Consider the following 26,520-nt stretch of genomic DNA (forward strand, 5'->3'; position numbering starts at 1 on the left):
ATCTCCGTTGAGTGAATGGAGGCACTTGTGGGTCTACACATGCCTGCTTTTGTCTTCCACTGTAGATGGCACCTAAGGAGCCCATTTCCTCCCTGATGTAGATGAAGCCACCCCAGCAGGCCCAGGCTGAAACAGCCCAGCTGGTCTTTCCCTTTATATGACTGCACCCCAGCCCCTAGAAGTCTGGGAACTCACTGAATTTCTTGAGGACTTTTTATTAGAATGAAAATAGCAGTGGCTTAGAACAGGCTTGCTTGACATTTGCAAAGAAGTGCTTTACTGACAAAGCCTCTCCACTCTTTCCTCTCTCCCTCTGCCCCACCTTGAACCAGACACCCCGGGAAGCCCACAGCAGAAAAAGCTCTTGAGACCAGGAATAACTAACCAGAGTGTCATCTGAACACCTTTTCTGGGGCCAGGGTAATGAGAATTATTCAAATGCAATCACAAAAATGAGGCCAGCCAGGCAGGAAAAGGGGGAGGGGGAGTGCTGGTGGAAGGAAGGATTTCTTGCCCGTTTTAAGTTTCATCATTTCTGGGGAGTTCTCTTGGGGTCCACAGAAAATCTCACCTCATCTCGGTCCCCTCAGCACCGGTGATATCTTGGAACTCGGCCCCGGTTATTCGCTAAGGAGGACTTGGCTTGGGGGAGGGAGGGTGCTCCTGAGTTCCTGGGGGTACACCGCGCTCCCCATCCGAGGCTTCTCGCTAGTGGAGCCGCTTCTCCAGGCCGCCCGCCTCCCCGCCGCAGGAGCAGGCCCGCGCCCGCCGCCCAAGAGCCTCCAGTAGAGGGAGACACTCCAGCGGCTCCTCCGACTTGGCAGCGGCCCGGCCGGGAGTGGGTGGGGGTGATGGGGGGTGGGGAGAAAGGGGGAGTGGGGAGAGGGGAGGTGTGTGAAGGGGGGGTCCGGGGGGCGGGTCCCTGTGCCGCTGACGTCCCGAGCAGTGCTGGGAAGTATAGGCTGTGTTGTCACGCCGGTGTCAGTCTGATGAAGATTGGCATCAGGTAAGCTGTCATTCATTTCCATGTCAGAGACGCTTTTGCAGGCGGCGGCGGCGGCGCGGCGGCGGCTGCTGCTGCGGGCGGCTGCCTCAGAGCGCGTGTGTTTTATTCCAGTCCCCAAGCCAGAGTATTATTCATTGCGACAGGGCAAGGAGGAGAGAGGGAGAGAGGGAGGCAGCAGGGAGGAGAGAGAGGGAGGCAGCAGGGAGGAGGGAGGCAGGGAGCAGCGAGGGACCGCGGGAGCGTGCAGAGAGAAGCTGGGGAAGCGCCGGGAGAGCGCGGAGCGGAGCAGCGCGAGGGGCGGCGAGGCCGGGCACCGAGGCTGCGAGAGCCCCGCGGGCCGCCCGCTCCCCTGCCCGGCCAGCGCTCAGCCCCGCCGCCGCCGCCGCCTCGCCGCGCTTGGGCCCATGGCCGGCCGCGCATTGTCCGCGGGTGCAAGGAGCTAGGCTGCGGACTCGGATCGCCGCGGGCCCAACCCCATAGCGGGCGGGCGGGGAGCTGTGCGCCGGGAGCGCCAGGGGACCCGAGAATAGGAACAGGCACGCCGGCCGGAGCCCGTGTGCAGAAGGCTCCCGGCCGGGCGCTCCGCGGGGCGAGGCTGGAAACCGCGGGCAGGCTCCAGGTTCTCTTTCTCCCGGCTTCGGGCGTCCTTGGGGCCGGCGCTTACTCGGCGCCACCAGCCTGGAGCTGCTTTCCAGCGGCTGGAGGCGGGAGCGGTCCCAGGCTGGGGCCAGGTGACCGGAGGAGTCTAGGAGCCGCGGCCGCGGCCTGGGGAGGCAGGGCGAATGGGGGTTTGCAGACGGATCAGTGGAGACAGGGGAACACCGGCGGGGTCCGGGAAGCCAGGATCCGAGGGACTACGCGCAGGGACCCTCACCCAGGGAGGAGCGAGAATGTGTAGGGTCACCGGCTTTCCATGATTGTTGGGGATCTTTGGTGAGGCGGGCGTAGGGGCCCGCGCGAGGCTTGGGAATCGGGAGCCCTTCTGGCTCGAGAACTAGGGGATGAGTTCGTAAAAGAGGGGACGGAAAGCGGTCGAGAGCGGAGAGCTGAGGGGGATGGTGCAGGGTCCAGAATCTGCCGCTCAAAGTTTGCATTTCTTTCGGATTAGGTGACGGGGCTTTCCTGGCTCCCGATCCCCAGGAAGAAACGAGCGAAATGGGCCGCCCTTTCCCGGGGCTCTTCACGGGGGAGCCGGGGGTTTCTGCGCGGTGGGGAGACTCGGGTTGGGAATTGAGGGGTAGGGGCTTGTGGATCGGCCTGAATTAGGGCTGGGTTTTAGGACCAGTCGAGAGTTTGGTTTATAGGATCCAGACTGTTTACGGAATCGGGATTGAAGGGCCGATAGGTAGTTTACACGTCGGCCAGAGCAGAGGGCTGGAGGTCGGAGTTGGGGGCTGGAGGAACGGGTGGCGTTTTTAGGATTCAGTAACAGGATCACAGCTTTTTCTTGTGGCGGAAGCTATTGGAATTTGGGGAGGGTCGCACGAGGGGTCCTGCAGCTCCGCGTGTGAAAAAGCGTTTAGGTAGGCGATGAAAGTAGTTGATCTGAGCCATGGCAGGGGAGCCCCGAATTTTTGCTGCTTCCCCCCGAAAGTGTTTCTTTAGGAGGAGAGGACTTGGGCCACACAGGACCCTGTCGTAGGAGAGCGATTCATGGAAGAGGACAGATCGAAGAGACCTTCTGGGCGAAGCGGCAGGGCAGCCTCGCGGGGCTGGGAGTGGATCGGAGGACCCGACCCAGGCGGCTTGGAGTGCTCCAGGAGCCACTTGGGTCTGCGGGCGCAGCGCGGCAGGGCGGGAGCGGTGGCCCGCAGGGGCCGCGGCCTGCGATGAAGGGAGGGGGGCAGAGCTAGCAGCGAGGTGCCACAGTGGGCCGAGGAGTCTGGCTGTGGCCCTGGGTAGGACCGGCTCGAACTCCAGTGCCCTGATTGGAGCAGCTTCCTGTGCTTACCAGCGCCGGACTGAGAAGCCCACAAACCCGGCCTTTGGTGCGCCGGGGAGAGGAGGAAGCTTGGAGAGCCCTACTGTCATCTCTCCTGTCCGGAGACTTCAGGATGTTAGCTTTTCGGGTTTCAAATGCTCTATAACTGGTGGCAGCCAAAAGCTTCGCATTTTAGGCAGATTAGACAATCCTCCCCGCCCCAAATCTGAGAATGATGGTGTTCAAACATAACACGGTTTATTACCGAAAGCCCCTGCCCCTGCCCTCCTGCTCTCTCTGCCGTTCTGGCCTTCGGAGGCCCCAGGACCTTGGTGGAAGCGGGGAGGGAGGGTCCCGTTTCTGGTCTCATAATCTCCCACTCAGGCTGCATCCCCATAGCTTGGGCCTAGCTCTGGGGTGTGGGGTGGGAAGGGGTCCCGACCAGGGAGGTAGGTTACTCTCTGGGCATCTAGAGAAAGAGTGTGTGTGTGGGGAGGGGGGGGGGTGGGAGCGGGGGGAGGAGGGCATTGAGGGGAGGAAGATTTGAGATTTCCTCCTGTTAGTATTAAATCCACCATCCCAGCCCCCTGCACCCCTGGCAGGGAGAGCCAGACAGTCCTTACAGGGCACGGAAGACGCACGACCCACAACCCACGAGTGGCCTCGGCGGCCCGGGGCGCGGCGACTGCCGCCGTGGAGCTCCAAGGCTGTTGTTTTGTAGGCTTGGAATTCGTGAGAGCTCTCTCCCGCTGAGAGCCCGAGGGGGGAGGGAGCCGTGACCCCACGGAGACTCCCTGGTCACCGCCTCCCCTTTGTGAGCGGGAAAGGCTTGAAAGCCAAGAGAAAGAGAGGCTGCTCAGAATAAGGGGCAGGGGGTTACCGGAGGGAGATGGGCCCGACCACCGCTCACAGTAAAATGCCTCGTGCGAATTGCACTGAAGTATACCCAACTTGAGACTGGCTGTTTTATGATCCTTTCTGGGAGTTTACTGCTCTCTGCTTTTAAGTCTATAGATTGCTTTAAGTTAATGAAAGTGCTGCTTTCAAAAGGGGCTTTTATTGTGCGGCAGTGGCAAATCCAGTACCTCCCCTTTACTCTTCCAAAACGGGCCTGTTTAAAAAGAGGGAGCTTGCTGGAGTTCCCACATGGACAGAGCTTGGGGGAGGGCGCCATGTGACAATGAGAATTAATAAAAGTTAATGTCCAAGTGATTCTGAAAGACGAGTTTGCTTCTTTTCCAGTCCGGTTTCATCTGTTCATTCTCGTGTTGCCTTTGGGCTTTCACTGAGTCTGCCTTTAAATGTTGCTTGGTGCCTCCCTAGCAGCCTCTCCCAGCATTGCTTTAGGTAGGCCTGACCCCTGTTCAGTTAAACCCAAACTGGATTTCAGGATTTCAGCCCAGCTGCCAATTCAAACTGCAACTAAAATATTTACTTGGGACTGGGGGAGGGGCTTTGCCTCGCATTTAGTAAGATAAATGTGTTTAAATGGCTGGGAACCTTGAGAAGGAACAAGGCAGGCTGTTTTTCAGTGCTTTTTGCTTTTTCAATCTGTTTGGCACAAAAGGTGAGATGACAAGGATTTTGACTAGGTCCTAACACAGAAACTGCAGTGGGCTCAGGCTGTGGCTTTGACCGCATGTCATAACCATTTAAACTGTGGTTAGTTGTTCAAAGCTCAAAGCTTCTCCAAGCTGGGTTTCATTAACTCTACACCAGTTGCCTGGAAGTTCAGTAGCAATAAATTGTATAAACACATTTGAAGTAAGTTAGTGATGAAATAAGGAGAATTACTGTCTTGTGAGTGGAGAATCCTGAATTCATGGAGTTCTAGCTTAACTGGAAACATACCTCCTCTCCCTTGGCCTTGAAGTTTATGGGTGCACCAGAGTGTGTGTTAAATTTCTTTCTGCCATGTCCATCTTCAACCTGGGCTGTAACTCATTACAGACCAAGGCATGCCTAGAAAGCAAAACGGCTGGATTTTAAAGGGGTCTCTATTAGCTTGGTTTAGGAATCAAACCAAACCGATGGACCTGACTTCCTTACCTTCCGTGAATCCAACGTGCAATGTAAACAGCAGCAGAGCAGGGGGAAATTAGATGTTTAAATGTTAGAGGCTTAATAATACTGTGTTGTTAGCAATTGAATTTGTTTTTATTAAAGAAACAACCAATAAAATTTATAGGCTTCCAACATGTTGCAAGATTTCCTTGCTATTTATTTAGCTTCCCCCTCCCTCCTTTCTGAAATTCTATCTCTAATCTCAGACTTTTGTTCCCGATTTATTTAATCTGGAGCACATTTTCTAAATTAGTTCGAGGAGGGTGAGAAAGGCTGTTATGAGTTTTCCTTTTTCCTACGCTGTGTGGCACAAGGCTGCGATGCTGTAAGATATATATAAACGTGTGATGCAATTGCTGGAGGTGACGGCATGTGAAGCCAAGTGTCTGGATCAAACAAAACGCAGATCTGAGTATGGAGAGGGTGAAAATGATGCTGCAGAGGAAAAACTGAGGAAGTTCTAATGGAAAATGAAATCATCATGAACCACCGTTAGCCTGAGTCTAGCCAACACACCATGCTTTGTATAAAACACTTCACGTGAGATCCGTGACTTATTGAAGATTGAATTATATATTGAGAAGCAGAATTTAGAGGGAGGAGCTCCACGGGCTGGGTTCTATCCAGGCAGCATGGCCAGGATTGTTGCGATGGGGATCTGCTAATTTAATTAAATCTAATACCTGGTGGGAAAGGGAGGAAGGAGGGAGGGAAGTGGTGGGCAGATAATCAAGGTTGGCAGGTCAGCATGCTGAGCTAGTGTTTAGGCTGAAATTCAGTGGCCTGGTCTCTTTTGACTCTGTTATTGCCTGGCCTGCATGACTCCAGTGGGTCATCTGGCTTCTGGGCCTTGGTTTCTTCATCCGTAAAGTGGAATGTATCACACACAGTTCTCACTAGGGTGAGAGGACGGGTTTGGATCAAGCACAGGCTGCGCTCTGAGTAAGGAAAATGGGAGATAGAGGCTTCTCAGCAGCAAAGTCACATTCTGCGGTGTGTTTTCTTTCCTCACCTGGCTCCAGGGCCTTCCCCACAACTCTCAGGAGTTCTTATGCTATAGTAAAGGGGCTGCATTCCTGCCTTGCATTACATCCTAGAATTTGAAAGGCCTGCTGTGATTCCAAAAACCATCTACACTTTACCAAGAGGGGCAATTTTGGCTGAGTTGGGGGATCCAGCCCGCTTCTTCCGAATGGTTACCTGGAATAGCTTTCATGCATCAGATGAATGCAGAATCTGACTTAGCAGAAATGCAGCCCCTTCTCTTTATTCCACTGGGGAGGCAAGGCCTGAGCCCTGACTGGTGTGTGTGACGTCTGGTCGGCTGCGGGGTTTGGGTGCTGGTCTGGAGCTAGCCACGGCCTGAACCTCTCTTAGCAGTCTCTGCTGGCAGATCAAAGCAGATTCTGGGCCAGAAAGCCCAAGAAGTTACACCCGGCACTTACACAAAACCGTGTGCGCGCTCGTAGACTCCTTCTGTTCCGGTGTCTGATTTGTAAAAGCTAGCTCTGATCCTGGAGACGCGGCTCGGGTGGAATGCTTGTCTTTAATACTCCCTAGTCTTTGGGGATTCCTTGGGGTAATTTTCCTCCTCATATCCTTCTCAGCCAATCACAGGCAACATCTTAGTCTCCATTTTGATTGGGGGTGGGAGACAGCGCTGGGGGTTGAGGGAGCAACAGTTGGAGGGCACAGTCTTTCTACCTGAACTCCAGCTTTTCCTCCCATCCAGAACCCCCAGGAGAGAGGGAGAAGCAAGCCCAGGACAGCTCAGTTCATCTCACGCGGTCAAGCAGAGCTTGAGAAGAGCTTGCTGCAAACGCGTTGTCTTCAAGGGGATCTGCTGTTTGGCTTGGATGCCTCACTGCAGGCCTGGCCTGCCTGGGTTTCTAATTACGAGAAGGACGTTTCTGCTAAGACCTATCTCACTAAAAACACATCCCTGTGTGTAATAAGAAACCCTAAACCAGGCAGGATATTTTAAAACTGAAGCAATGAAGATTAGATTAAGTCTCCACCAAACAGCTTCGTTCTTGTATTATTTTTGGCTGGAATGTGGAGAAAAGCAGCTGGCCCTGGGGCCCAGAGCAGACTCTGGAGAGTTCGGATAGGGCCGGGGTGGGTGGCGTAACTGTTAGTTCTCTGCTTAGTAGGAACGTGGCCAATTTGAGTACAGCTCAGTCAAGGCAGTGGGGGTGCCCAGTGGGGGAGGGGGGAGGCTGGGGTGGAGGAGGGGCCAGATCCAGATGGGCCAGAAAGCGGTCACAGAAGCAGCAGGTCACAGGGCACTGAGGCTTGTAAATCCTCCACCTCATTAGGACGTAGTCTTTTGTGTTCAATTTATGCCTCTACTCACACCGCCATCCCAAACCTAGTAGAGAGGGAACAAATAGTTGTTGAAGATTCTTGGAAATAGAACCCAGTAATCTGGCATCATGGGCAGGTGTCCTCCTGCCTTGCTGGGGAGGGGCAGCATGGCATTCACCCATTCCCTTTGTTCTTCCATTCAGCAAATATTTATAGAGCATCTCCTATGTCCCCGGCACAGTCCTAGGCATTGAGGAGACAGCAGCAAAAACAAAGCCAAGACATTGACTTGAAGCCTGTCCTCAAGGAGCTTGCTTGTGGTGGGGGCAGTGTTGAGTATGGGCTTTATTTAGCATCAGGCAAAACTTCGTTTAGAGCCTAGCCCTGCTCTTTACCTGTCATACGGATCTAGACAAGTTGCTTAACATCTTCAATTCAGTTACCCCATTTGTAAATTGGGAAGTAAAAGCACATAGCTCGTAGGACTGTTGAGAGGGCATCTGTTAAGTCCCTAGCACCGTGTCTGGCACAGAAGAGAGGCTCAATCATGGTTTACTCTCCTCTGTCGTGTTATTTTGGAGCTGATGATCCAGTTGGAGGATTATCCCTTTCCTTTTCCTTTTGCTTCCCCAGAACCTGGCTTGGGCCCTTTCCCAGGTCACTGGCACCTTCAACCAGCGTTGCACAAATAGCCAGTCAATGTTGTGGCCTGGTGCTGCCCGCTGTGCACAACCCTGGCAGAGGCTGCAATAGAAAACAGGTACACAGACCCTGAGGACACTTTGGGGATGAGGGCTGTTTGGGGTTAACAGTAGAGGGGGCACATATAACACATAGACATGAGAGATGATGGACAGAGAGGTGACGTGGAAAAAGCCACCAACCAGGTGTTAACCACAGGAGGCAACAGTGGGGCAGGATGTGGAGTGACCAGGACAGAGTGGAGTCACAGGGTAGACTTATGGGAGGAAGGGAGCCTCTGCAGAGTGTTAGAGGAGGACTGGCTGTGCAGCTGGCCAGCGAGGGAGTGAAACATCAGCCTCCTAGATCATAGGGCTCTGCGCTGTCCTGGGGACTGCAAGGGAGCAGCCTGGACTAGAAGGAGGAGCTCAGCCCCCTCTGCCTATCCCAGGTGGCCAGAAGTGGGCTGTCCCTGCCCCAGGAGCACCAGGTAGGCCTCCTTGTTGGGGTCCAGTTTCCCTTACACACTGAGGGATTTCTGAGCAGACCTTTCCATGTTGGCTTCTCAATGGGTAGAACTTAGACTAATGAGCTGGTGCAAGAGACACACAAACTCGCTTCACTCCTGGTTGCAACATGGCTGTCTTATCTAAGATCCCCCTTTTCCCTAAGCAGAGAGAGCAGAGACTATAGGCCCACATCCAGCCCTCTTCTGTCTCAGGAACCATGAAGCTGATTGATATCAGGGTGATTGGGATGGTGGAGAGAATGGGGTAGGGACTGATAGTCTGAGGATGGTGGATTCCACTGTGGACTCAGCCACTGACTGACTGTGTGACCTTCAACAAGGGACTTACCTTCTCTGGATGTCAGCATCCTCACTTATCCAATGAGGAGCCTGAACTTGCTCTCAGAGGTCCCCATCTACTCAAAGTTCCATGATTCTGTGTTTCCTCCCAATTGGATTGCTTCATGGCTTCATGGCTAGGCAATCATTAAAACCACCGCCACAGCCACAAATCCAAGCAAAGAATCATGACGACACTCAACAGACTGCAGGGGCTTGGCCCCTGTGGTATAGAGTCTTAAGGACAGTGCGGGGCTGGGGGTTGGTTCTGACCCTTCTGATGGCCTGCCTTGGACAAATGGATGTGTCCTAGCAATGGGGGTTGGCTCCATGAGGCAGCAATTTCAGTCTGAAGACTCACTGGCTTCTTCATAAAAAGCAACGTTTTCTTGTTGAGATAGCATGGGGCTAGGGGAAGGAACACAGGCTTTGGAGTCAGATTCTGGGTTCTGACCCTGGTTCTACTACAGCTAAGCAGTGTGAACATTGCTTAACCTCTCTGAGCCTCCGTTTTCTTGGCTTTATAGGTGAGGATAATAATACTACCAAGCATATTTAAGACTGCTGTGAAAACTCTGGAAGAAAACATCTGTAAGTGGTTGGCACATGGCGAGCTCATGGTGAATAAATATTAGTCTTCTCTCCTAATAAAGCTCATTCTCACATGCCCTTGTGTGATCCTCTTAGCCTTGTGAAGCAGGTAAAATGGGCATCGTATCATTTTATAGGTAAGAGAAACTGGGGCTCAGAGAGTGGCTAAAGTGGCAGGTCCAGGAAGTGGGTGCAGATGTATCTGTGTGTAGCAATGGAGCACATTATTTAGGGTAGCCCAGGTCTATCTTCTACAATGATGGTTCTTCCTTTAGCCTTCTGGAGACAACACAAGCCACTCCTGAGCCCTACCTATTCCTCTCCCGAGATCTTTCATAAAAGAACCAGCTAAACTCATCTCCTCCATTACTCAAGTCTTTGGCAAATGCTGGGAAGAGCTACTGTTGTGAAAACCAAAGTCTAGAAGATCTGTTTTTTACTTCCACGAAGTCTTCAGTCTCAGGTGGGGCGTAAGCTGGACCCCTGGGTGGAAAGAATTCCCTCGGGGTCTCATGCCTGTGGTCATCAGCTCACAATCCAGACAGATGTCAAGCCCGACAGACACCAAGGGGAGTTTTCCCGTTAGTGGTAGCATCTGTCTAATTCCCATTAGGTAAGGGGAGGGCACAGTCTCTCTGGGTTCCAGTGTAGCACAATGGGTCTGTGCTGGAGTAGTGGCGAGTGAGCCCTACCCCAGAGCTTCCCCTCACGGTCCTCAGTCCACAGTGCATTGTTAAGGAGTGGATGCTCCTCTGTTCCAAGTCCTGTGCTAGGTCTGAATGTGATGTGACCCCTCCTTCTGAGGAGCTGTCCTGCCTTCTTCCCAAGAGACGTTCCTCTGTGGAGATTGTCAGTTCTATCTCCAGGTCCAGGGCAGGGAGACAGACACCCAGAGAGTCAAGTGTATGCCCCAGGTCCAGGGGCAACAGGTGCTTGTTCTCATTCTCATTTCCTTCCTAAGAATCCACCTGTCAACAGGTGTGGCCTGAACCCACTATTTAATTAGTGCCCATTAGTATGCTGTGGGGAACACTCAGTGGCCTCGTCCTCTAGGAACTACATATTTTTGACGAGGAGACCAAACAAAACGCACGTGAAATTGAGAACAAGCTATGCGACTTTGACTCATCTCTGAGCTTCTCTGGATTTCAGAACCGTCATTTTATACAACGAGCAGGTTATCCTTCACCCCTTCAAGGCCCATTTCGAGTCTATTCTTCGACTGTATGGGCTGTACATGCGAGGTCCATCAGGCACCATGAGTTTGTAGAAGGCGATAGGACACCAGAGGACACCTAGCCCAGCAGTGGGAAGGCCTGTCTACCTCCAGGCAGGTGGGCGGGTGGGAAGATCTATTGCAGAGGTAGCTGGCCTCATTTATTTGTCTGCAGGGGCTGGGAGAGTGCTTGTTGAGAGGGACCCTGCAGAGTCCCCCAGCTTCCAGGAGGGTCATGGGGACAGAAATCAGGCAGGAGAGCCTGGCAGAGTGGGAACTCAAGACCGCTGCTCCCCTGTGGCCCACATAGCGGTGGTGGAAGGAGCTCCTCTCCCAGCCCCTCTCCCATTCTGCCCCCCACCCTCCAGCTCTAGGAGGAGACCACTGGTTTCATAGTAGGGCAGCGGTCCCCTGGGGCCCTCTTGACTTGTGAGACAGATTCTGGAGGAAAGTCAAGGAGCTCAAAAGTATTCCTCCAGCCTTCCCCGAAGCCTGTTTCCAAGGAACCTGACTTAGTCTCCGGCACTGGCATAGCACCCCTTGAGAAGTCACCTCCATTCATGAGAGCCCTTAGTGGCAGCAGGATGGGGGACTGCTAACTCTTGCTGACTTCTAGATTGTAGAGGGAGCCCCTTTCCAAGCTGGACATCTGGTCTCCTGGAATACTTTTCAAAGTCATTTCCACTGGGTTTGAGGAGAAGGAAGGAAGGAAGGAAGGAAGGAAGGAAGGAAGGAGAGCTTCAGTCCCAGGCAGTCCTCCATGGAGCACCATTGGCTGCTGGCAGGGGCGATGGGAACTTCCCAGCATTTCTGCTGCACAGAGTCCTGGTTCTGGTGGCCCTGGCATGGCCGTGGTGGAACTGAGCTCTGGGGAGACAGGCTGCCACAGCTAGTTTGCAGGTAAAGGCAGGAGAAGGATGTTCCCTGAGCTCTGTGATTTCTGGGTAGCTGTGCAAGACCTCCAGCATGAAGGCCACAGATAAGTGGAGGCTCCTTTGCTATGTGGTAGGCTCTGTGCTGGGCCCTGTGCTGGGGGCTGTCACCACTATTTTGTTGAGTCATCGATGTAGACCCAAGAAGGAAAGTGAGGCTCAGAGAAGGTAAGAGAATTTGCCCAAGGTCACCCAGCTGTGAGTGAGGCAGGCCAGTGTAGAACAAGCAGCAGGTATGGGTGTGGGCCTTGGTAGAGCCCTCTGCTCACTGTGGGACTGTCAGAGCTGGCCTCACTTTCCCCATCAGTCAACTAGTGGCAATAACACCTACTGTCAGGGCTGTGGGGAAGATTAAGTGAGTTAATGTATGTGGATGTGTTATACATGTTGTATAAACATAAATGACAGCGCCTACACCGTGCCTTGCATGTAATACGTGGGGGAGAAAATTGGTTGGCACAGACTGTATATTTCTTATTAGTTTAAAATAGAGTATACACACAAATTCACACGCCTTCTCATACTCACTCACAGCGTGATGACAACCATGTTTAGATGATTCAAAGCTGGCAGGGTGGCTTTCCATGACTTCCTTATGGCTGGGGCAGGCATGAGTCCCCCTGGGATTCCTGAGCACCCGGTGGTTTTGCCAATTCAAGCTGAGTCAACCAACCGGAGTTGGGGCCTCCAAAGTGCTTGTGGTTGTTCTCGAGTAGGTTTTCCCATCTAATCCAGTGTGGGAGGCTGTCAGGGGTCTGGGGTGAGGAGGGGGTTGGCCTCTGCCAGGTCCTGTTGGCTTGAAGCAGGCCTTGGCTCCCTCCTTGCTAGTCACATTCACTAGATAGATTTTTACTGAGTGTCTTCTATGTGTCAGACCCTGCGGAGGTGCTAGGGATATGACCGTGAACTAGACAGATGGGTTCCTGCCGGGAGGGCTCACAGATCATGGGAGAGGAAGACGTTCAAGTTCCGTGGGTAATTAGTTAAACCACAAGAGCCATCCAGAAGTCCAGGAAGCCATGAGGGCCTCGGCAGGGAGCATGACCTACTGTGGGGGTCTGGGAGGATCTTGGAGCACATCCTGGAGGAAGTAAGCTTTAAGCTAAGGCATGACAGGAGACTTGCCGTGAACTAGGTAAGAGTAGGCCCATGAACTCTAGTCACCTTGGGGCTGGCCTGGCCTGACCTCATGCTGAGTTTTGTCCCTCCTGTGGGGCCCTTCCTGGGGAGAGAGTTGACCAACCCCTTCTTCCCCAGCATCTTCTTTTCCATCCCAGGCAAGGGCAGAACAAGGTGAGAGGAAGACAGCTGGGCACCAGGAGAATGCTGCCAGGGATTCTGCTCTCATCTGAGCCTCCCTGTCGGCTGCATCACAGAGCAGGATGCAATTCCCACATCCCCTGTCCCCCTCCTCTGCCATCCTGTGCTCCTTGAGGACATGGTTTTCAGGGGAGCTTTTAGAAAATGCAGGCATCCCTTCCGCATTATTCCTACAGCCCCAGTTAGGGCCCTGGTGATACCCTAGGGCTTCCTTGCAATGTTCATGTTCACGTCTTACCTGAGTCTGATTTCTGGAAAGCCCTCATGGGCAGCAACTGTGACAGGGGTAGAACTGACTCAGCCCATTTTGCTCAGCACCAGCCACGGGGGGACTATATTTATTACCAAAAGCCTTTGGCAGATCTGGCCTCTTCCCCTACATGGGAGGGAGTCCACTTGACAATGTCTTTTGAGGACTTGGTGCAGGGACCAGGGCTGTATCTTCCCTTTGGAAACACTGAGGAAAATTTGTGAATATTTTGCAGTCTTGTAATTTGGAGGGGGGCAACGAGGAGAGGCAGCAGGTGGAGGTTAGAGAGAGACTGATGAGCTTAAGGGACAAGGGCTATAAATCCAGTTACACAGATGTGAAAAGGAAAGCCAGTGGCCTCCTGCCTAGGGTTCAGGCATCCTCAGAGTTAGCAAAAGGTACATGCTTTGGGGTCAGGCAGGCAGGGGTTAAAGCCCAGCTTCTGCTGCGTCCTGGCTATGTGATCCTGGGCAACTTCTTAACCTGTTTGAGCCTTAATTTCTTCCCTTTTGTGAAATGAGAGTAACAATGTCCCTGTGCAGGGGATTCAGTAAGGTAACAGCAAAGATCTTGCTCCAGTCCTGGCCTCAGAAGGTTCTCATATGCGTGAGTTCCTTTCCCGTCACTTCCTTCTGTCTCCCCACAGTGCTGCACGGGACCCAGGTACCCCTTCAGAGACAGGAGGCAGGAGGCAGGAGGCAGGAGGCAGGAGGCAGGAGGGAGTGCAAGCAGGAAGGCTGTGGGCTGTGGGCCTCTCTGGGAAGCACAGCTAGAGCGGCTGACCAAGGATCCTCAGCTGGCTGGGACAGCAATGTCAGAGCCTGGGGAGGCTTTGCAGAAGCAGGGGAAGCAGTGCTCTGGGTGTCTTGGAAGAACCAGACAGCATAGGTGGCCTCAAGGAGGGCTGTGAAGCAGAGAATCTTTGTAATAGGGAGTAGGAAGGAAGGGAGGGAGAGAGGGAGGAAATGAACATTTATGAATTGTCTACTGTGTTTTGACATTGAGCAAGGTACTTTAATGCTCATTTTTTGATTTTATAAATTTAGAAGCATAGAATCTTCAAGTCAGAACATCTCAGAACTAGAAAGGACACATGAAACCATCCATCCATCCATCCATCCATCCATCCATCCATCCATCCATCCCAACCACTGTATTTTATATATGGGGAAACTGAAGCTCAGAGAAGGACAGTAACTTACCTAAGGTCACACAGGATATCAGTGGCAGAGGGTTAGAAACTGCCCAGGGCACGTGGTGGCTTACGCCTGTAATCCCAGCACTTTGGGATCCCTAGGTGGGCGGATCATCTCAGGTTGGGAGATCGAGACCAGCCTGACCAACATGGAGAAATCCCGTCTCTACTAAAAATACAAAATTAGCCAGGCATTGTGGCACATGCTGTAATCCCAGCTACTCGGGAGGCTGAGGCAGGAGAATTGCTTGAACCTGGGAGGTAGAGGTTGCGGTGAGCAGAGATCGTGCCATTACACTCTAGCCTGGGCAACAGAGCGAAACTCTGTCTCAAAAAAAAGAAGAAAGAGAAAGAAAGAAAGAAAAGAAAAGAAAAGAAAAGAGAAAACTGCCGAGGGCAGGGCAGTTGGGGCAGAGCAGAAAGAGCATAGACCTTAGAATCAAAGACTGGGCTTAACTATAGAAACACTTGCGATATGACCCAGGAAAACTTACCTCCTGAGCCTCAGTTCTCTTATCTGTAAGTTGGTACAGTAATTCTCAACTCAGGTGGCAGCTGGGACAATGAAAGGAGATAGCCCGTGTAAAGTGCACGGTGTGGTGTCGTGCTTGGATGGCACAGGTCCTTCCCCTTCAAGCCTTGCCCTCTCCCATGTGTTTCATGGCTCTGGCCACACCCGTAGAACCAACCAATGAATCCTGTGTTTGTCCCACCGTGTGTCCCCTGGGCTTAATGAGCAGAAGGCCTGAGGAGTTATTCATTCTTTCATTCACTTATTCCTCAAGTATTTATTAGGTATCCTGAGCATGTGCCCAGCATTATCTTGGTGCCAGGGATAGAAAGGTGAGCAAATTCAGGTGGCTTCTATCCTGATACGGTTCACAGTTAGATGGCGAACAGAGACGTTACTTTGTAAAAATCACACGAATAAATGTGAGAATATGAGTGACATATGGCTTTGAGGAGAAGAGTGGGAATGCTGTGGGAGCATTCTTCAACAGGAAGATTTTATCTGGAGACAGCAGGGCAGGGCCTCCCAGGGGAGTGATGTTTGAGGTGAGCCTGAAGGGAGATAAGGCAAAACTGAGAAAAGACGGAAGAAAAATCACGTCCCAGGCAGGGGGAGCATAGAGTCGAAGGCCCCCAGCACGGAGGAAGGGCTGTGCCTGCAAGGGCTGACAGGCAGCCGGGGTGCTGGGGCACAGTGGCGGGTCAGATGCGAGTCACTGAGCTGTGCCTCAGAGGAGCTTGCGAGAGAACCCCTGGAGTCTGACTCTGAAGCAGGGCTGCACGTGCGGGGAGAGGTGGGTAAACCGAGTCTGATATTCTGAAATGGAGACCAGGCCAACATTTGGCTATAGTCCTGGACAGAGAGACAGATGTTTCCAAGCCTCAGTTTTTCTGCCCCGAAATGAACATAATGACAATAAAAATTATAAATAGATTGCAGATCCATGATGGTGGGGGTGGAGGTAAAAATGAACAAATCATTAGGTATTTTGCCCTCAGCATATATGTGAATGGCATCAAATTCATTGACGTTAAAGCTTAGATGATCTGGGTTTGTAATTGAATAAAAGCCAAAGTCCTCCCCATGACTGAATCTCCACCTCCCCAATTCATGTCCTGTCACTGTCCTGCTCACTCCAGGCACACAGGTCTTCTAGATGTCCCTGTTGTAACTGAAACAGCCACGCATGCTCCTGCCTGAGGACCCCTGCATGTACTGGTCCTTCTGCCGGGAGCATCTTTCCCTGGATATCTGCGTGGCTTGCTAGCTTGCTTGCTTTTTCAGGTTTCCCCTCCAATATCATCTCAATGAGGCTTTCCTCATTTCCCATCTAAAATGAAATCCCTTTTGTCCCCTCCCTGGCTCTCCCTTTTCATCTTTATTTTTCTTTAGAGCCATTGTTGGATTCTGTCTCTTTTTTTTCCCCTCTGCTCTAATCCGGAATAGTACTTGGCTGTAGTAAAAGCCCAGGCAATGTTTGTGGAATGAATGAATGAGTGAATGAATGGGGAGAGCTGTTTGTTCGTGAAATGATGTGTCAGGTTCATTCAAAGATGCTTTTTCCCTTACTCTGAAATTGACTCATGGAATGTCAGAATTGGAAGGAACTAAGTCATTGGTCTTTGAGCAACTCTCTCATTTAACAACTGAGTAAACAGAGGCCCAGGGAGGTACTTCAGGAGCTTGTGAAAGGTCACAGAGCTCGGAGCCAGAATGAGAACCAAAGCCTCTGGGATTTACTCCAGGACTCTTCACGAAGCTTTGGCTTTTTTGCATGACACAGCTCCTGGGGAAAAACGGGGTTTGCTCTGCGGTCTCTGGCTTCCTGGTGTTCTGCTCCTGGGGACACATGGCCTGAGGGGCTGTAATTTCATTCCAAGATCTCTGGTGCTGCTCCTTGGGCCACCTTGTGGGATGTTGGTAAAGGCAGCTATTGGCAACTGACAGGCAGACATACTTCTCTCCCAGGAGGTAAAATGAATGTTTTCTGTCAAGGTCAATCCACAGGAAATGATTATTTAGCTCTGACTTGGTGGAGTCTGCCTAAGGTGGAGAATGCAAGAAGTATCAGATTCTAGTCTTGCACTTCAGGAACTTCTAGTTTAGCTAGGGAGACAATGCTTACTAACACCGATATTAACATTAAAATAAAGCTAGCAAACATTAACTAGTGCTTACCACATACCAGGCACTGTTCTGAAAACTTTATGCCTATTAACTTTCAGTTCTCACTATGACTCTATGGGGATGTTGCCATACCTCTTTCACATTTAAGTCACCTGAGGCACAGAGAGGTTTAGCAACTTGTTCAAAGCCACACGGCTAGTAAGAGAAGCCAGGATTTGAACCCAGGTGATCTCTCACCAACACTCATCCTCTTATACATTAAGTGAAATAATAGCACAAGACAAGAATGTGAGATGCATTATGAGGCAGTAGAGTGAGGTCAAGGGAGGAGGTTACACTGCAGGCTGTAGTAGTCTGGGATGGCTTCCTGGAGGAAGTGCTGCCTGAAGGAAGCAGAATGTTTGGATAGCAGGAGAGAGGCCTTGCCCTCTTGGTTTTCCATCCTTAGGTGGAAGGGAACAGTGGTTAGGAGTATCTGATGAGGGACTTGTGGTAGGGAGGAGTCTCCTCCCTTAATACATATATTTGGGAGCAACAGATCTGAACAAGGTCGTTTACCAGCTGCCCAGTGAGGGCTGGGAGCAGGACTTGGCACTGGCCTGGCCTCTCTCTCTCATAGAAATAGTTCCACATGGGCTTGTGTCATGGGGGCTTTGCCTAGTTTGGGAGAGGAGTCTCTTGGTGAGCCCCTCAGGATCTAGCCTTCTTAAATGTTTGGGAGATTCAGAGAAGATCCTTTAAATGGTCTCCAAGATGCCAAGATGGCTGCTCCATCTGTAAAATGGGCCAGTAACCCCATGCTATGGGGGTGCAATCAGCATTTCATGGCTCAATGTTTTTAAGGAATCTGGCCCATTTGGCTTCAGTTACAGACGACTTCCTTTCTCTGTCCACGTCCCGCAGTCCCCAGTTCAACCCAGACTGGCTACCCTCAGTCTTAGCTTAGAGCTGGGACACAGAGAGGTTTCTTTGATTGTGTGACCTGGCTTTTTGGGGCTGCGCTAGGGGACAGGCCTGAAGCTGCTGTCCTCAGCGGAATTACTGATAACGTCCCTCAATTATGTTTGCATTCTAAAAATACGTTTGCTTTCTTTTGGAGCCATAAAGCACAAAGAAGTCTCAGTCGAAGTTTGTCTAACCACCCCAGTTTGTCTAGGATTGTAATGGCTTTCACACTGAAAGTCTGTTTCTGGGATCCCCCCAGTCCCAGGTAACCTGGGCAGGCAGTTGATTGCCCTATGAGTCAGGAGAGAGGGAGAGAATGTCGTGGAACTGAAGGCTCATGCACCCACTAAAGGCTATCCCATTGCTCCTTCTATGTGGCTGAATCCCCCAGAGATAGGCAGATAGATGTCTACGGAAGATCTAGCTGGAAGGTAAAGGGCTTTGGCTTTTGACGGGCCAGGGTTCAAATCTCTCATTGGCTGTGTACTATCACCTCGACTTTGGCCAGATGTCTTAACTTGAGCCTCAGTGTCCTCATTTGTAAATGTGGGGACTGTAATAACTATGTCATGGTGCTGTTTTGGGACTCGAATGGCCCAAGGCAAATAAAGTACCTGGCATATTACAGATGTTACATACAACAGGCTAAGCCATCTGAGCCATTACATTTATTCCCAGTGTTGGGTTTGGATGGGAAGAAATAGCCTCTTTCTCTTAGGAAAGCTGGGTTGTGAAACTGGCCTCCCCAGCTTCTCCAAATTCATGGCACCTGGCCCATTGCACAGCACTGTCCTGGCCTGCCAGCAGCTACAGAGAAGGGCCTGGGGAAGGACCCTTGGATTTTTTGTGGGGAGAGAGCTAAAGATAGGAGAACTGCTGTTGTCCCTGCCCTCAAGGCTGAGGCTGAGGGCCAGAATCCTGGGGCTTTAAGTGTGTCTTTTTCCCCTTTCCCTGGCTTATTGACTTTCTGGAAAATAGGAAGGCTCATTACTGTTTGGAATCAATGAGACTTGCAAGAGGGACCATGGAGAGCCTCTGGTTTAATTTGGCCTTCTCTGATAAGAGGACCTTGACGCCCAGGGAGGTGGTAACTCATCCGAAGCTCCACTGCTGATCAGCACCCAGGCTTTCCCAGCCCCTAGCCCAGGGGACCTCCTGGTTCAATAGGCTGGGGAAGTCCTTTAAGCTCCAAGGGACAAGGCACATGGTGGCTGTAGCATGCAATGAATCCTTTTTCTGACAGTAGCTTGCCTGCTTTGTGGATTGTTGGTGACACATATTAAATCCCTGGCCAGTTACCCTCTGCCACTTTAGCACACTCTCTGAGCCACCTCTCTCTAATGGAGGGTGAGCTATGCTCATAAGACACTGACTCTTTTTTTATTAACTTTTTTTTTACATTGGCTCTTTTAAATGGTCACACTAAACTAAGAAGATAAACACCATTTCTAAAGACATTCTGAAATTCACAAAAAGAGGTGATTTTTTTTCAGAGAGAATATTTTTCTGGATTAGCCACTACAGTTGACCTTACTGAGCTGAGGGCATCAGCAGATTTCATGTGCTCAATGAATGGAGTGTTCATTCAGTGCCAGTGTGGGCAGGGAACGGTTACATCCAGAGTGGAGAACATGAATGGGCTATTACTCTGAGCAAATGTGATCTGTTTCCTGTGGGGTTTCTTCTGTTGCCTGTGGACCCTCCATTTGCCTCAAATATATTTTCAATTTATTTAGCACCCACTGTGTTCTAGCCACCATGGAGGGAGATAAAAGATGACAAGATTTGGTCTCTACGTGAAGGAGCAGACAGTTTGAGTGGGGAGAGAAGCATGGAAACCATGGAAAGTTTATGATATTAAATGAGTTACATCACAATACCTGAGGGCGGGTCATCATGAGATGTTACAGGACAGAGAAGACTCATTGCCAAATGAGCAACACTAATAAGAGTGATGCTCTCAGAAGCAGGACAGACTGAGTGGACTGCAAGGATAGGGGAGACTTCTGGAACAGGTGGATGGTGTGGCAGACCCTTGACACACATTCCCCTTCAGCAGGCTTGGAATGTGGGGATGACTATCCCCATTTTCACATATGTCAAAGGCCTAAGCCACACAGCTGGTAAATTGAGATTTGGAATCCGGACCCATCTGCATCTAAACTTTTTCCATTAGAAACCCTGTCTCCCATGAGCCAGGCTTTGAAGGTTGGGTGGGATTGAATAGATAGAGAGAGGGGAGCCATAAACAAGAGTGTGTGTGAGGAAGATAATGAGCAAAGACCCTACTGCGTGGTGGGGCATTGAGCCCACTAATGTGGAAAGAAGAAAGCAGCGTGCTCTAGGGGAGCATAGCCCGCAGCCCTGGGCTCCTTGCTGGGTAGAGGCTGGAGCCTCTGGAACCTGCCTGTGCTGACTGCCATTCCCTGCCCTCTCCTCAGAACCTCTTCTCACACCCAGGAGCCTCTGATTACTTTCCTGGCCTTGCGTTGGAGGCTGACTAGGCTGGCATCTGTCTCCCAAGAAGACCTAGTAAATCCCTAGTGATAATAGGAATGACAGCAACACCATCCTGCATCTGTAGAATACTTTTCCATCTACACAGTCTTTACGCTTGAAACCACAAACCATGAAGAAAGACATCATGATGGGTAGGCAAGATCCAGGGCTCAAGGGACTTCTGCTCAACCCTCAGAGGACAGGCCAAGGACAAGTGCCCCAGGCAGGTTACTCACTGTTTACCATTTTGTGTATGGTACCTGGCACATAATAGGTGCTCAATACACATGCATTGAGTCCCACCCTGTTTGCAGGTACCTGATTCCAGCACCTCTGCAGAAAGCATGCAGCATCCCTGACCGTTGCCTCCTGGCATTTCTTCATTGCCCTGCAGCTCTGTGCCCAGTGGCTTCATGCCTCAGCCCGAGTCGAGGCTGTTGCAAAACCTGTGTACATTTACAGCTACTGAGTTTGAGCTTGAAAGAAGTCTGGTTTCATTTGTTTGGTTGGGCTCTCTGAGTTCAATTCATTTTACGTAAGAAATCACATAATTAATTACACTCTACCTTTTCTATTGTCCTTTTCTTGGTGGTGAAACATGCATAACATAAAATTTGCCATTTTAACCATTTTCAAGTGTGCAATTCAGTGGCATTACATTCACACAGTTGTGCAAACTTCACCATATATATTTCCAAAACATTTTATCACTTCAGACAGAAACTCTGTACCTATTAAGCAATAACTCTGCATTCTGCCCTGGTAACCTCTCATTCACTTTCTGTCTCTATGAATTTGACTATTATATATGCTTCATATAAGCAGAATCATAATTTATTTGTCCTTTTGTGTATGGTTGTTTCACTTAGCATAATGTTTTTAAGATTCATCTGTGCCATTAACATATATCAGAATTTCATTCCTATTTATAGATGAATAATATTTCATTGAATGTAGATACCACATTTTTTTCATCCATTCATCTGTTAATAGACATGTGGGTTGTTTCCACTTTCTGGCTATCGTGAGTAATGCTGCAAGTATTGCATATCAATACTTACATTGATATGCAAGTATCATTTGAGTCCCTGTTTTCAGTTCTTTTGGACATATACCTAGTAGTGGAATTGCTGGGTCATATTCTAGGTAATTCTATGTTTAACTTTTTGAGGAACCACCAAACTGTTTTCCACAACAGCTGCACCATTTTACATTCCCACCAGCAATGCACAAGAATCTCAATTTTTTCACATGCTGACCAACATTTGTTATTTTCTGTTTTTTTCTGAAGATAGAATGTGAAGTGGTATCTCGTTATGGTTTTGATTTTCATTTTCCTAATGTCAAATGATGTTGAACGCCTTTTCATTATTGGACATTTGTATATCTTTTTTGGAGAAACAGTTGAATTCTATGCCCATTTTAAAATTTAGGTTGTTTATGTTTTGTTGTTGAATCGTAGGACTTCTTTATATACTCTGGATATTAAACCCTTATCATGGAAAATATGCAAATATTTCCTCCCATTCTGGAGGTTTCTTTTTTACTTCATGATAATGTCCTTTGGGACAGGCACAGTGGCTCATGCCTGTAATCCCAGAACTTTGAGAGGCTGAGGTGGGCAGATCACTTGAGCCCAGGAGTTTGAGACCAGTCTGGGCAACATGGTGAGACTCTGTCTCTACCAAAAAATAAAAAATTAGCTGGGCACAGTGGCATATGCCTGTAGTCCCAGCTACTCAGGAGGTTGAGGTGGGAGGATAGATTGTGTCCAGGAGTTTAAGGCTACATTGAGCTGTGATTGCACCACTGAACTCCAGCCTGAGTGGCAGAAAGAGACCTGGTCTCAAAAAAACAAACAAACAAAAACAAATAGATAATTGTCCTTTGAGGCACAGAAGTTTTTAATTTTGATGAAGTCTAATTTATATATTTTTCTTTTGTTGCTTATGCTTTTGGTGACATAACTAAGAATCACTGTCAAATCCAAGGTCATGAAGATTTATCACTTTTATTTTCTCCTAAGAGTATTACAGCTTTAACTCTTATATTTAGGTTGTTGATCCATTTTGAATTATTTTTGCATGGGGTGTGAGGTAGGGGTCCAACTTTATTCTTTTGCATACGGAAATCAGTTTTCTCAGCACCATTTATTGAAGAGATTGTTCTTTCCCCATTGAACGGACTTGCCATCCTTGCCGAAGATCAATGGGGCCATAGCCGTTTGGCTTTATTTCTGGACTCTACTCAATTCCACCAGTCTAAATGTTCATCCCCATACCAGTATATGTTGTTTTGATTACTGTAGATTTAAAGTAAAATTTAAAGTTGGGAAGTATGAGATTTCCAACTTTGTTCCTCTTTTTCAAGATTATTTTGGCTATTCAGGGCCCCTTGCAATTCCATTTGAAGTTGAGATTAACTTTTCCATTTTTTTCAAGAGACTGTGGAATTCTGATAGGGATTTCTTTGAATCTGCAGATTGTTTGTTAGATGTATTGACATCTCCATCTAAGCAATATTAAGTCTTTCTGTCCATGAACATGGTATGTCATTTCATTTCTTTAAATCTAATTTCAGCAATGTTTTGTAGTTTTCAGTATATAAGTCTTTCATCTCCTTGGTTGAATTTATTTCTAGATTTTTAAAAATATGCTATTTTAAATAGAATTGTATTTTTAATTTTTTCTTCGGCTTGTTCATTGCTAGTATATAGAAACACAAACTGTATGCTTTGCTGAATGCTTATTAGTTTTAGTAACTTTCTTATGGATTATTTTGGATTTTCTATATACAGGGTCATGTCATCTATGAGTAGAAACAGTTTTACTTTTTCCTTTTCAATTTGGATGCCTTTTATTTATTTATTTATTTTTTCCCTAATTACTCTGGCTAGCACTTCCAGCCAATATCGAATAGCAGGTGAAAGAGGCATCCTGTCTTATTCCTGATCTTAGGAGGAAAGCTTTCTGTCTCACCACTGAGTATGATGTTAGCTGTCTACCGCCCTTTTGATGATGGGTCACTCCTAGTGGCCTGGGCCAGGTGGGAATGGGGGCACCCATCTGATTTATTACCCAACAAATGGGTTTCTCCTGATGGAGAATCATATTTAGAGTCTTGCTCGAGCAAATACCCACTAATCAGAAAATACCAACTTCATGGGAGCACTAATCACACTGTTAAAATGTCAGCTGAACTGAAACCCAAACATTTATTAAGCTCCTACTATGCTGCAGGCACTTTTATTACCTCATTTGATTCTAAAACAGCCCTTGGAGACAAGCTTTTTATTATTACCACCCCCATTTTAGAGGTGAGGAAATGAATGCTGAGAGAGTGAGGTGATTCATACAGCTGGTAAGTGTTCATAGGAAGTTAGTTAGGTGTATGTGGTAAGTTTTATGATTTGTAAGTGGACTTGTTTTCTATCCAGTCATTCTCAAGGGGAGAAAGGACTCCTTTGTGGAGTGAATGAGAACCTCCCTGGGGGTGGGTTGGAGGACTGGGGAAGGCTTTCTCAAAGGTACTGCACCTCTCAGCCTGTTCTGATAGATCATGTCTTCTGGAGCCTTTCACCCCATTAGAAATTCATTGCTGCAAGGATTCACTGTGACTGACAAGAGCTTGCTGCAACCTTCATGAGTGTGCCATGGTAAAAAGGTTGTGAGCCACTGCAAACTATAGCATCTTCTTTGTTTTGTGATGTTGGTGTTAACAGATGAGTCTGAGAGACATGTAGAGTTGATTCTATCAGAAGGTTCCAAGAGGTAACTCTTTCTGAGGATTGGGAGCAAATTGTTTGCAGCTCAAGGAGAACTTCTGGCCCAGCAACTTTTGTCCTATCCCAAACCCCCATGCTGTTAACTCGATGGTAATCAACACTCTCAGGGAGATTAGCTTTATCAAGTAACTGCAGCCTCAAGTACTTGGATAATTCATAGCCAATGGTTAGTTTCTGCCTCAAATTTCTGGGTCACTGGAGCTGTGTAAGATCCTATTCTGGACAGTGATATGAGACCCAGCTAGTGGCCTGTACATTCCTCCTCATGCACCACCCCCCCCTTTTTTTTTTAAGTGTGAGCATGAGCCCGGAACAGAGTCCCCATGAAAGGATGTGGCACCCTACAGGAAAGTCCTGAGGTTTTCTGAGTCCTGTGCTGCTGCTAATTCCCAGTGTGGACAGGACACAGCAGGAGTTGCTGCTGATGGTCTGATTGGAAAACACCTAAGCACAAAAGTCCCAATCAACTTAGGGCAAGAGAAGGCTGCATTTTTGCTCTCTTGATATTTTGGGGTTGACTTTCCTCTTCCTTTTGTTCTCATCTGCTACGCTATGGTCAGGAAGAGGGGTATAGGTGAATTAAGTTCCCTGCTTCTTCCATCCAGCTTGGAGCAGGGTTCACTGAGTTTCCTCTGCCAGTCTGGCCATTTGGTGCCACATTTATGTTTTCAGCCCACATTGGAGTTATTGGTTCATGATGAGACTTTCTGGGCTGCAGATGGCCCAGGGGATAGGAACAAGCCTACCAAGAGACACTTCTATTGAAATTCTAAGTATATATATGTTATATATATATCAAAACCAAGGAGAGAGCGGTAGCCCTGCCCCATCACTTAACAATCAGTCCTCTTTAGATTAAACTCAGAAGGCCTTTGTTGTCTCAATTCAATTTAACAAATATCTGTGTAATAATTTAGATAAGATGCAGGTCTTCTCTTCAATGAAATAAACGTCTGCTTGGCCACGCAACTGGAGCAAACTCCTTTCAGAAACAAACTCCTTTCATCCTTCTTTCTCTGCACTCTATGCCACTTTCTTCCACCTCCCACCTGCCCCTGTCAACTCCAAAATTTTTTCTGTCTTCTAGGCTTGAAATCTTGCAGTCCCTCTTTCCCCTCCCTCTCCTTCCTTCCCTGGTCTATATAATAACCATACATCCCTGCTTTCCCTGGATGGTTCTGGTTTAAATATGTTGTCTTAGTATAACTGTTGGTAGCTATCATTTCATTCTTTTTTTTTTTTTTTTTTTTTTTGAGACGGAGTCTTGCTCTGTCGCCAGGCTGGAGTGCAGTGGCGCGACCTTGGCTTACTGCAACCTCCGCCTCCTGGGTTCAAGCGATTCTCCTGCCTCAGCCTCCCAAGCAGCTGGGACTACAGGTGCATGCCACCATGCCCAGCTAATTTTTTTATTTTTAGTAGAGGTGGGGTTTCACCATGTTGGCCAGGATGGCCCGCCTTGGTTTTCCAAAGTGCTGGGATTACAAGCATGAGCCACTGCATCCGGCCTTCTCTTTTCATTCTCAAAAGTGTCTCAATTTGGGGAATAAATTAAATGGTGAACCAAACTATCACCTATCAGAGGCTGAAGCTGTCCTCCTATCCTTGCCCAGCATGTCACCGCCTTCGCAGTGCCACCAGCCTAGCTGAGATGCTGTCACCTCTTGCTGGCTCCCTGAGAGTGCCTTTTCTCTGACGTCCATACTTGTGCCACTTCCGATTCATTCTGCAGATCATGGCCTGATTAATTCTCTCAGAATACGGTACTCTGCTGCTCACCCTCTTGGTTCCTTATGTATGGGATACAAATCAAACATCTTAGTCTGGCACTTAAAACCCTTTACAGCCCAGCTTCTGCTTTGGTCTCCCTCTTTCGGTTTCTCAGCATGAAGTCTCATTTCCATTCTAACTGGTTGATACTCTGTCCCCTGACCCTGCCCTGTGATGGCCACCTGTGAACATTTGCTCTCGAAGGTCCACTTACCTGGGCTCTCACTCTGGCCGTTCCCACAGATGCAAATCCGTGCCTGCATCCTTCAAGCCCAGCAGGGATTCCCATTTTTAAATACAGCGCTCTGTGACCAGCCCATCCCTCAGCACCCTCTCCTCCTCTGAACTCCTTGGCCTACAGCAATTATTGTCTGCACAATTCATTTGGCATCTAATCATGTACTGCCTCATGACTTTTCATATATTGTTTCTTGAACTAGGGCTGGAATTATTTGCTGCAATTTCACTTTTTGTTCTCATATGCCTGTCTCCACAGTGAAATTGCAGGTTCCTTGAGGACAGGAGCTGCATCTTTTTCATCTTTTCATTCCTTATGG

General features: G+C 49.1%; 1 protein-coding gene across 5 annotated transcripts in view; it reads left to right on the top strand.

Annotated features, from left to right (window-relative positions):
- PKNOX2 (PBX/knotted 1 homeobox 2) overlaps positions 1-26,520 on the top strand; it is a 290,540-nt gene that overhangs the window by 21,259 nt on the left and 242,761 nt on the right. For 2 of the 5 annotated variants that reach the window (XM_055273622.2, XM_055273628.2), the window contains exon 1: positions 903-1,006. The exons of 1 other annotated variant lie outside the window; for it this stretch is intronic. The gene's annotated coding sequence lies outside the window, so the exon portion shown is untranslated. Of the gene's footprint in view, positions 1-902; positions 1,007-22,939; positions 22,959-26,520 lie in introns of those variants that run through there. 2 more of the 5 variants (XM_055273626.2, XM_055273625.2) reach the window with 2 other exon arrangements.

This window comes from Symphalangus syndactylus, chromosome 3 (genome assembly GCF_028878055.3).
Source record: "Symphalangus syndactylus isolate Jambi chromosome 3, NHGRI_mSymSyn1-v2.1_pri, whole genome shotgun sequence".
NCBI lineage: Eukaryota > Metazoa > Chordata > Mammalia > Primates > Hylobatidae > Symphalangus > Symphalangus syndactylus.